An 11,816-nucleotide genomic window follows, 5' to 3' on the forward strand; every position below is an offset into this window, starting at 1 on the left:
GTTAGTCTTCGAGGCTAATTGTCTCTGGAGAGCCCTTCCACTCCCTACAGCGAGCAGTGGGTTACTGTATGATACCAGGGCTTGCACATGACGCCACTTAGCCTTCATTTTACATTCCAGCTGAAACAGGGCATCAGCCTTCTCCAGTTACTTTGCTTATACAGGCCATAACTGCAGGTACAGATTCACAGGGAATTACAGTAACCAATCCATAACAACGTACTAAATTTAGGAAACACATTTTGTAAGCACTTGAGGTACTTGCTGTTACCTCTTAGGGTCCCTGAGGGCAGTGCTGACACATGCTACATACCACTCACGTGCCCCAGGCCCTCATGCCAGGCCAGCCCCTCCTCTAAAAGAGAGGAGCACGGATTTGCTGGGACTGGCCAGTGAAAGGAACATAATGGTGCCAAGGGGAGAAGATGGGAAACGGGATGGGCTGGGAGGCATGAGCACCATGAACACGGACTCTAAGCAGCTTCATGCCATAATTTCTCTGAAGGATGTGGCACACTGCAGAGGTGAACCACAGCAGTAAGGGAATACATGTCCAGTCTCTAGTGCTCACCTGATCTGCTTTAGTCCTCCACATGCTTTTTTAAAGGTTAACTGCAGGTTCTCCAGAATAGCTTTTTCTACCCATCTCATTTTTAGTTCTAATTTTAGGTGCAACTAACTTTTTAGAATGTTTGCTTAACATCAATACCTATCATAAACTTTTAAGATCATTTTGGTTTGGGGAGCTGTGGCGTGCTTCTGATTTATTACACATCCATTACATGCAAGCTTTTGTGAGCTAGATGAGGCTGTTAAAAAGGATTGTTTGCTGGGGAGTATAATGAGCAGATAAACTTTGCCATTCATCATTGTCTCCCACTCTTCCCACAGTAAAATTATTAGCTCATTTTCTCATAATCAACCTGGCTGACCCTCAAATTGTTAACAAACAAAAACTAAAGTGTCCTTGCATGCGTTCCACAGTGGCATGCATGTTAGCTTAAATGACTGCATTAGACATTTAGTATCCTGATAGCTGTCTCCTTACTTCTCCCACACACTCCCCCCTTTCTTTTTTTAAAGGAATAGCATCTTTCACTGCCCCCAAAGGCTGTACAGAAGTAACACTACCAAGTGCACACTGTGTGCATTTTCTTCTGAGCAAAACTGGTTGCGTGTCAGAGCTTAATGCCTATCGTCCTTGCTTTGCCCCCAACCCTGTTCTCTCCCTGATGTGTTTTAGGGGAGAGGGTGGAAGAGGAAGCGAATGTTTGTGTTGGCAAGAAAAGCAGTGACTGTGCTGCACAAGCACACTTCACGTACAAGGACACACATAGGCTTACGGGAACGCACCCAGCACAATGCAAGGCGTTCATCCCTTCACCTGCATTCCTGAGCTCAAGACCACCGCAGCTATTAGACTTCTGGCTCAAGGACTCGCCTGGCAAACACTCCATATAACCTTGCCAGCTCGGAGCAGCTCTGCAGGACTTGCAGGATCAAGTCCTCATTGCTGGAGGTGTGGATTTAAGTAACAAAAAGTCACCCGACCCTTTTGAGGAGAGCTCACCTGCCACCCTCCCAAGGAAGGGTGAAGAGAGGCATTTAAAATGCTTCCATTAATTTTCACCGTCTGTAGTGAAGATGTTTACTTTAGCTGAAAAAAAGTCTCAGCTATGATTTATGAGTTTCATTCAAAGTACTCCCGTGGCTTAGATTTGTCTGTAGTTCCCAGCTTTCCAAATCCAGTTGAGTGTGTACTTTACAATGGTGAGCTTTTCATCCACACTGCTTCTTTGTGCACTGAGAGCGTGACTGTGTTATGGACAGACAATAACCAATTAGTGAAACGGTATCTCGTGACTGAGAATATGAAGTGGGCTTTGCAGGGACTGACAACAGCTCTTTTAACTCACCCCTTTCTGTATGTCTTTTAAATATCCCAAAATATCAAAGGTCTTTCATTAGAGCTTCAAACTCTCTCAAATCCACACGGGCCACTGGATACCTCGGAAGACTATGAACTGAAGTGAGCCGGCAGCAAATGGCGAGTTGCCAGAATGAAGAATAACCGACTGTTTTCAAAGCTTTGAAAATATTTGAAAAGGAAGGACAGAGAGAGGAGTGTTGCAGTTCCCTTCAGGACTGCTCAAATACCACTCTTCCAAGTGTCAGCTGTGGGAGGCTCAGAGTCTTAGTGAGAGTTAAAACACAACCTGCCAGTTTTCACCCCCCTCCTCTTTTAGCTCGGCGGCAGTGAATTTTCTGGCTCTTCATGTTGCATCTCGCCAGAAAGAGGAAAATTTAAACAGGAGAAAGAATGTGCTTTGAATTATTGGAAATTAAAGGAAAGCAGGAATACCAGCTCGTTCTGGGATCCCAACCCTTTCTCAGCACAGCAATCCTAACTTTTTATCCAGACTTGTAATTTGGTTAAAGGGAGAAACCTTCATGTTAGAGCTGTGTTTTAAGACAAATATTTCATTCACAAAATCTAGACTTTCTACTGGTTTCCAGTTAACCTGAAACACCAAAAGGAGATTCCACAGAAGGGCAAATGCCTGTCTCCCTGTAGTAAGATTTTTTTTTTTTCTCTATTAGCTCTCTAACAAAAAGTTTCTTGCCACAAAATACATAAAATTCCTCATATACTGCCCATGTGCGCTTAAATGTTAAGAAGCTTTAAGAAGCTTTAAATGGCTGTACATAAAAACCACATGCCATGTAAGCGAGGATGTAACAAGGTAAGAAGGAACTCAGAAATGGCCTCAGTCGTGTGGAAGCATGAACGGGAGTCAGTCACTTGGTCGTCAGAATAGGATTAATAGTGGCCTTCTAAAGAAAAAACTTAAAACTCTCTTGCCAAGTAATAAAAAGCTGAAATTAGAAGGGGGAGGGGAGGGAAGAGGGAAGGAGTGGGGGAATAACTGAGCCATGATGGTAACTACCGAAAATCTGTTTTTCAAGCCAAGCTTGAGAAGCTAGGTTGTTACTCCTTCATAAATGCTGGCAGGATGTGAAGTGGGCATCTCTTGATTGCCACTTACAATTTATTTGGGCTCTGGGCCATTTTATCTAAGATTAGTCAATGACCAAGTTCTTTCCAAGCTCATTTGTTGAGTATTCAAAATGAACATGTAGTCTCACATCTTCATCTCCAACCTAAAACTGAAGGGGATGGCAAACAACAGTACCCATGCCACGCTCTCTTCTGTGCTCAGAACCATAGCAAGGCAGCACCGGCTCCACATTTCATTTCTCTCCCAGAGCTCTGCTTTTATCAAGGTTAGATCTCGACTGCTCTCAGATCATCAGCTGGCTCTGGTCATCAAAAACACCTTGTCTTTCATCTCTTGTACATCTGGAGAGGCAATCATAACTGTTTTCTCAGATGTAGATTTCAGCATGATAATCCATGCCATTGTTGCGTATAGATTGCAATAACCCACATGAAAACTGCTCCTGAAGACCACACACGAATGCAGAAAGAAGCTGAATGGCAACCATAGCTCCAGGGAGCATCTTCTAATAGATCTCTAAAAATGCATTAGATTCTGATCTTCTGTGGTGCCTTTGAGATGTTTGTGCCAGTAGCTCACTGACTTAAATACGCCAAAGTCAGGTTTTAAGGAAACAACCTCCTCTGTAAAGTTCTGCTAGAAGTAATGAGCCTGTTCTGCTGATTTCAGTGCAATTTATACAGTCCCTCTCATGCTGAGGGAATAAAACTGATTTTAATTACTGGGGTAAAGCCAAGCTAATTCATACAGGTATTTATGTAGGCACATGTTGTAGCTGCTTGTATATCAAATAGCTGAATTCAGGGAAAATCTGGCAGAATGTGGCATGTGCATTAGGTCTCCAAAGAACAGACTGTTGCATTTGCTTTGTGACCTCCGTGCATCTGGTCAGGGAACAAATGGTATGGATATAGATCCACCCAGGGAGGAGATCAGATGTCACAAACTGGGTTGTTTATTCTGCCTAAGAAGGGGAGCATTAATAACAGTCTTCAGTTACACGGGGAGAAAGGAGGCATAGCACAGAGAAAAAAAGCTGCTCCGTGAGTCTGTAGTAGATGGGAAGAGACAATCTGGGGTTATATTTTAAATGGTAGAAGCTTTCTAATAAGTAAGGTTAATGAAGTGCTGTATGTAATGTGGGTTATTATACAACCCTCATCATTACAGAACTTTGAAAACAGGTTGGAGTGGACTGGTACAGGTCTGGCTGCTGCTGCCTTGGAGCTGAGAAACAGGACACTCACCTCCTCAGGCCCCTGACAAACCCATTTTTCCCATGTGTTTATGAGCAATTGGTTTGGTTTGTAAGTTGTGCAAGGCACGAAGTAGAAGGAAGGAAGAAGAAAAAAAAGACAAGTAGGCATGAAAACACATTTTTAAATCAAATCACACAACAATTAAAACAGCACAAGATCTTTCCAAAGCAAGTACCCTTGTTTTAGTTCAACTCCTCCAACTTCACCATCTGGAAGAAAGTTCCCAGAAGGATGTAGAAAACCATGCAGAAGCTGCAGTTCACTACAGCATCCCAGACTAGGTGTGACAGAGGCGTAAGAAACACAGAGTAGGAATGTGTAGAGGGGTATAAATGATACCATAGTGAGGCCAGTGAAGGGGCTGAAAGCTACGCTTTATCAACTGGACATGTGGGAGCAACAGTCATAGTAATCCTCAGAGCCATCAACCCTTGTCTCTGCATTCTCTCCTCTTCTGTTTTCATCAGAACTGGGAGACCAACAGGACTTCCTATTTTGAAGTTCAAAGGATAATGGAAAACAGAGATGTATAAAGAGGCTTTCTGAGGATGCTGCAGCCCGCAATGTTTTACTCTTTTCTATCAGTTCTCCCACCCCCATACCAAACAGGACCATTTTTGTTCCTATTTTCTAATGTTACTGTCCCAACACAGTGAAACCCTGAAATCTTTAGCTTGCCAGTGTTTTTTCCTTTGGGTTCTCCCTTTCTTCTTTGTGTATGGGATGAAGAGAGCCAGGAGAATCTCTTCCACTGGTTCTAGTTCTTAAGGAGGATGTACTAAATAGTAACTTTACCGACAGCTGTGATGAAATCATCATGGATAACTAACCTTTGACTGGTGTTAGGAAGTCATCAACCCAAGAAATCTGTGCTGTATCCAGGTCTGAAGCCAGATGGACAAAGATCACAGAAATGGGAAGATAACGATGACACTGACCTCTTGGTAACCTCCCCTAAACAGCAGGTTGATAACATCAAGCGTGTCTTGAAGAATGGTTCAGCCATCAACGCTTGCTTAACTCTGGCGTGCTCACACGGAGGCAGGCTGTACTACAGAGATCAGTCAGAGTAGCATGAGCACTTAGCTATTGCTTTCCAGTAGCCGATTTTAATCAGGGACCAGTATCACATTACCATTTGACACATGGGGAAGCTGAAGTACTGAGAGGAAAATCATCCCTCGAATTACAGCATCTCTCCAGAAATCAAAACCAGGGCTGAGCACCAGTTGTGTACCTGGTAACACCACCCACCCTACCTTGCCAGCCTTTGCTCAACACACTTAACCTAGCCTGGAAACTGGCTGAGATGAATTTAAAAAAAGAGACCAGGTGGTATACCTGGATCCTACCCTAATGTGGTGAATTACGTGAATGATGCCCTGCAGGGTCACAATTTGAAATACTGCTAGTCCAGACTTAACAGGCACACAGAGAAGTTTCTCATTATACCCAGGCATAGAAGCATCTCATTCAGCCCATGCTTATTTGAGCATTCCCAGTGTTTCAGACTATACCTCTCATCCCTGCAGCCTTCCTATTACAGTTACCAACTGCAGGGACTCTCAAAATCAGGTGAAAGGTTGTTTTAGTTCAGCTTCCCTGTATTCATGAAAGATGCTTAAAAGTCAAAGTGGTGCTCAAGAAATTGAGCGATACTGGTCTTAACAGTATGTTGGCATACCAACACCCAATGTAATGCCAAACAGGCTACCTTGACAAGTGATGCAGCTCTGTGAGATGGCTTGTCAGTATCAACCAGCCAGATCCACCACACTCCAAATCTAAACCACAGAAACGAGCTCACCACCAGCAAGAACAAGCATAGGTGCCACCCTCATCTTGAGTATTCTGGTTATGACAGTAGGAAGGTCCTTAAATCCAACGTGGTTCTAAAGTTCGACCTTTTGGGAAACATTTCTAATCTAGTCATACTAGGATGGCATTACAAGCGACTTGAAGAGTTGTATTCTTCTGTTAGAAGTACTACATGGTACAGTTAGGTGCAAAGTTTGCATAGGGCATAAATCACAAAAAAATAGGAACTGGAGAGCTGTGTGATGATACATTAATAATTCCTAGTTATTGCTCTGCTCCCTGAATTCATTTCCTTCACATACTTGTTTTTTTTTTTTTGCCTGTATCCTTGAGGCATTTAATTTTCACTTCCCTTGATTTTATGCAATTGTTAAAATAGTGCAATTATTCATGTCTGGGTAGCTATTATGCGGTATCCAGTCTTGTTGATGGTTATATAATGTAGCAAGGGGAAATCACTGTGCAGACTTTAGCTTTACTCTCTTGCCCTCTCTATTAAGGTCAAAAATCAAACTGATTCAAGTGCTTTTGCAATTAGATCATCACATCACTGAAATGCAAGAACTGGTGTCAATAAATTGAGGGGGGGCTGTAGCATTAGTTGATTTAAAAATGCATGAATTATGAGGCTTCTGGCTTGGGTAAAATTTACTGAATTATTAATCTTCCTATTTCACAAATCCCATACTCTTCATTCCCTTATGTCTGCTTATATCTATATTTGCTAGTCACCATTTCCCTGTAAATTGAGGATAAATTAGCTATAAATTAGGTTACAAATTTTAGCTATTCCACATTTTCTTTTCTGTTTGACACAGATTATTCGTAGATCTAAATGCCAAAGAAGACAATTATATTCATTTAATATGACCTCCTGCAGAATATAGCCACAGAGTCTCATCCAGTAGTTTCTAGATTAACCCTTAACTGCTACTTAAAGCTACAACGAGAAAGCAATACAATTAGAAAGAAATATAGACTTAACTTCAAAACTTCAAGGGACAGTGAAGTTGGGCATCCTTATGCAAGTTTTTTCCAAAGCATTGTGAATGCACTGAATATACTATCCAAATGAAGAGACAGCTGAATGTAGTGCAAAAGGATCCCATTGTAAGCCACCGAGCCCAGCTAACAACAGAGTATTATTGTCCTTCTGAGGCCTACTTTACATCTGCCTTGAAGTTTCACTGTGTTTTCCTCAGCCACAACCCTTGCAGTGGGCAGCAGTGATGCTGGTAGAGAGCAGAGCAAACCCTTAGGGCCTGTTGTGGGGTTCAGAGCGTCAGTTCAACTTGAACATGAATGCAATCTCTCTTTCAAATCTGCTTTGGACAAAAGGGTTTAAATATTTTCTCATGGGTACCTTGGCTTCAGAAAAGCACATTGAACCTATATTTAAACAACAGGCCCACATGGGGTTTGGTTTCTGATGGTATTGTATTTATTACAAACTACCAGCAACCATGGCTTGGGAAGGAGCTGTTCTGCTAATGGCAAACCACCCAAAGTCTGGGCAGGTGTAGTCCCAGTCTTGCCTCTCCCATTAGCTTCCGTGTGGAAGCTTGCTTTATTTCTCAGTGTATAGACACAGTGCACCTTAAATGCAAAACATACAGGAAATCCTTAAACTATACCACAGTTTTCATGCATGCAACATTTTATCCCTGCAAGAATGGAAATATCTCACTAATAAGGAGCTTTGATGTGCTGCCTCACCCATTAGCCATTTGAGTTAATGGCACATCTTTTCTCCTCTAGTGACATTTGCAGCTTGCTTACAGGTGTAAACCCAAGGCACAGCTGAAGCAACTACTAGTTAGACAGGCCAGAGGAAAATGACCACCTGGCTATAAATCATGGTATTGAGCATCATTATAACTGCTTACACTTCTTGCTCCTAAGTTATAAAAGACTTTGACATAGAGTTAATCAGAAACAATGTCACATCTGCGTAAGTCCAGAAGATTTGTTTTACTGCAGAAACTGAGCTTTCTGATACTGCCATGTATGAGTGTCCTTATTTAGGAATAATTCTACACATGCCTTTTCTCAAATTTTCATTCATTCTTGAACTAAGAAAGAAAATCCCTTCACTTTAGGAGCTTTTTCACTTGTTGAAAGTTGGCAGCATGAGCTTCAGAGGAGAGAAGCAACTACGCAACAGCACATAAAAATAGATAGCAAATTATGCCAGAAGTGAAGCCAACTACTGTAGCCAAGCAATAGGAGCAGGAGAGTGTAAGCACAAAGTACAACTTACCAAACTGGAGTTTAGCAAGACATATAGGTAAACTCACCTCCTGTCTAGAAAGTGCTACAAGGCTTTCTCATCTGGGAGCAATTTAGACCTCTGTGTCATCTGGCGGTGGCAGAAGGGTGCCAGCAGGATGGAGGCTGTGGCAGCACTCCAGGAACAACCAGCAAGCTATCTACAAGCTCCCGGGTATCCGACTTCTGCTTTCTTGAGTCTCATCCTGATAATTGATCGAGCACAAGTCAGTTGAGGTCATGATCTGAGGAGGTATATTTCTGCCAGGGAGAAAAACCTCTGAGGAGATGTATTTCTCTCACAGCCAATCCCAGAGAGGGAAACAACCCATCTGACATGACACCTTTTGGTCCTTTTAGGGCCACAAGTACTCTGACACAGCATCTCTCCACCTAATTTTTCTACTGGGAATCCTGCCCAGCTTTGCAGAAGCTTGTACTCCCCTGCAGTGGGGGTATTTGTCCATTTCATTCATTCATTCATTCATTCATTCATTCATTCATTCATCCGAGCTGCTTTGCATTCACAAACTCCCCAGACACGGTGCTATATAAAATAAGGTATGAACCTCTACAACTGGCTACAAGTAAAGAAAGATTATCTGTGAAACAAAATGACACAACTAAGAGTACACAGAAATGTTTGTCACGCTTGTAACACCTTCCAGGGTCTTTTGGTATTCCTATATTGATAGAGGTGGCAGGAATAAGCCAAACTTGCCCATAAAACAAAGAAAAAAAAAAAGAAATAAATCTCAAACTCTTCCTCAGTACCTGGTTTCCAATTTGTGCCCCACATGTGGCAAGAAATAAATGTACATACATTGATTTGAAAAAGTCAGATGGTGGTGGGCTGAATTACAACTTGAATGCATATTGGTGGGATGAGATGCTGATCCATTTGCACAGTAATGTGCTATATTTAAGTCACACATCGTGGCATCTTCAAAGAGGCCAGTCATAATTATGATGGATTAGACTGCAGAGTCAGTCCTAGATGCAGTAATTGTTTCACAGATGCTGCTGATGTGACTTGAATGTCTAACAAATTATAGCTGAAGAAAAATATGTGGAGCTTCTAAATGGTCTGGGTAAAATACAGTTATGGGAAAGAGAAAAAAGGCTAACTGCTACACTTAGGGAAAGGTAGATTTACTTTGAGAGGCAGATAGTTCATCCCACAACAATTACAAAGAGGAGCACAGAGACTTTGTAAGGCACAATCAGGTCTACTTAGTAGTAGCATCAAGAATATCTTCCTGGTGTCCCAGGTGAAACCAGCAATAAAGGTATTGCTGCCATTTGGTTTTTGCCAGTTTTAAATTACAAATAATTGCTGTGATTTGTAGCTGCTGGAGCAAGATTTGTATTGAGGTGTGACTTGAGGATTGTGAATAACTGAGCATAGACAGAGAAGGAAGTATAATGTGAAGTCACCGTAATCCTAGATGCATTTCAAAGAATGCAAATCTGGCACTTTTAATCAATGGATTTACTTTGCATTTTGAAGAACCAAATGATTCCCATGTCCTTTGCAATGTCTAACATTGGTGCCTTTTACACTGGAGGTGGCCAGAATTTGGGGGAACTGGTTGACTCGTATCATGAGGTGTTTGAGAATACTGCGAATAACAATCCATGTCACACAGCGAACTGCACCTCGCGGTTTCCGAGGACGGCACGAACCTAAGACTCTTTTCTGCAGCACAGATGTGCTCCTTCGAGGTGTTTGAAATCCAAATTGAGAGAGGTCAGGCAGCACCCACTTCTAAACAGAAAGGTGTTTTTACCTATCAGTAAGGAGTTGAGAAGAAAGATTACCTGGGAACTCTCGGAAGGGATTTAGTTGCAACCCACATGGTACACCAGGACGCAAGCAGCAAGGCAGATTTTGAGAGCCAGAGTTTCTCACAGCTAATTCACACAGACTAAAACCTTTTTAAATAAATAAATACCTCAGAAGCTGCTTGGCAGCACAGTGTTAATTACTATGGGGCCTTTCATTTCATTTCATTTCATACTTGTGAAATACAGCAGCCTACACACTCATGTCTGAGTTGTGGTTCAGCTGCAGTTTCTAGGTATGAAAAGTGAGAAGGCAACGAATGTTTTCCAAATTAGGCTGACATTTTATTTCTGAGGCACTCTGGGAGCATCATTCTGCTGCCCGGCCTAGAATGACACATCAGAGGAATCCTTTTCACGCTGCTTTCTATTAAGTGTGGAATATCATCTCCCTGGAAAGCTGCAAAGGCTCATGTCTTGTGATACCTTAAAGCTAGGTTGGGAAATATACTGAAATATATCCAGAAGGGAAGAAGCCGACCTTACCTTGTCGAGAAAATAGGTAAGATGGACAAATATTCTTTTCCATCTCCCTATTCTTAGCTTTCCCTTCAAAAGCTCTTTTTTAAAGCACTGTTACTTGCAGAGAGAACACCTCTACTTCTGTCAAACACAACATAAATTGAGTACAGAAAGAAAAGAAAAAACTTCAGGAGGTCAAAAGTAAATCTAAAACCAAGTTTGGGATACGGAGGAAGTGGATACAGGTTATATAGGTGCCTGCCAGTAAAAATGTATGTTTGATTCATCCCGATACTAATATTAGAGCTGCAAGCAGAAGGGATTCTGCTGGATGGAATGAATCTCATGAATTATTATTACTTTTAAAAGCAACTTAGTAAGGCAACACTACACTGAAGGCTGTATAAATTGTGTGTTCCTTTGCATTTAAAATAAAACTAAAAAAATCAGTGTGGCATAAATACATAAGCAATACCAACCATGTGTAGTGCTGCTTCTGTCTGCCGCCCAACCAGGGATGACCTTGTAATGGAGAACCCTTCAGATTCCCCTTTATGCAAACTGAAAATAAAAGCTTCAGGACAAAGACATGCGTGAGTCCAGATTTTCTCTGTGCAATCTCACATCTGTAAAACCCTCTGTCAGTCTGTCTTCTGTCATTCACGACTGGTTAAGAACTATAAAGCCAACAAAGAATAGATTACAAGCAGAGTCAAACAAGGGCTTTATCTAAGTTAACTGGGATTGCGAATCCTGGGAAGACCCATGTGAACAGGATTAGCTTGTCATTATATGGAATTTGTTCACTGCACATTGTCAGTACTTTATCCAATGAAAAACTCATTTTATAAATAAAATACAATGAGTATATGAGAGAATGGGATTTTCCATCCAAACAAGAAAAAAATCCCAGCTCCACAGCTGTGGGGCTCAGTTCAAAACCGAAATGCATAGTTTAGGCCATGTTTGATTGTCTACATGTAAATTTGAAAGGATATTAATACCTGAAAAAATATCGCTTCCATCAAACCTGTCAGAAATCAGATTTCAATTTCAGATTTCAATTTCAGAAATCAAACCTTCCAGCTTTGTTTCTGTCAACATCACCAAGATGTCAATGAACTGTAAGAGTTCCTATGGACAG

The 11,816-nt window shown here is 41.7% G+C and overlaps 1 protein-coding gene across 1 annotated transcript in view; it reads left to right on the plus strand.

Annotated features, from left to right (window-relative positions):
- The window catches only part of TET2 (tet methylcytosine dioxygenase 2), a 73,560-nt gene that overhangs the window by 36,343 nt on the left and 25,401 nt on the right, over nt 1–11,816 (plus strand). The gene's annotated exons all lie outside the window — the stretch shown is intronic.

The sequence above is a fragment of the Strigops habroptila genome, chromosome 7 (genome assembly GCF_004027225.2).
Source record: "Strigops habroptila isolate Jane chromosome 7, bStrHab1.2.pri, whole genome shotgun sequence".
Lineage (NCBI taxonomy): Eukaryota > Metazoa > Chordata > Aves > Psittaciformes > Psittacidae > Strigops > Strigops habroptila.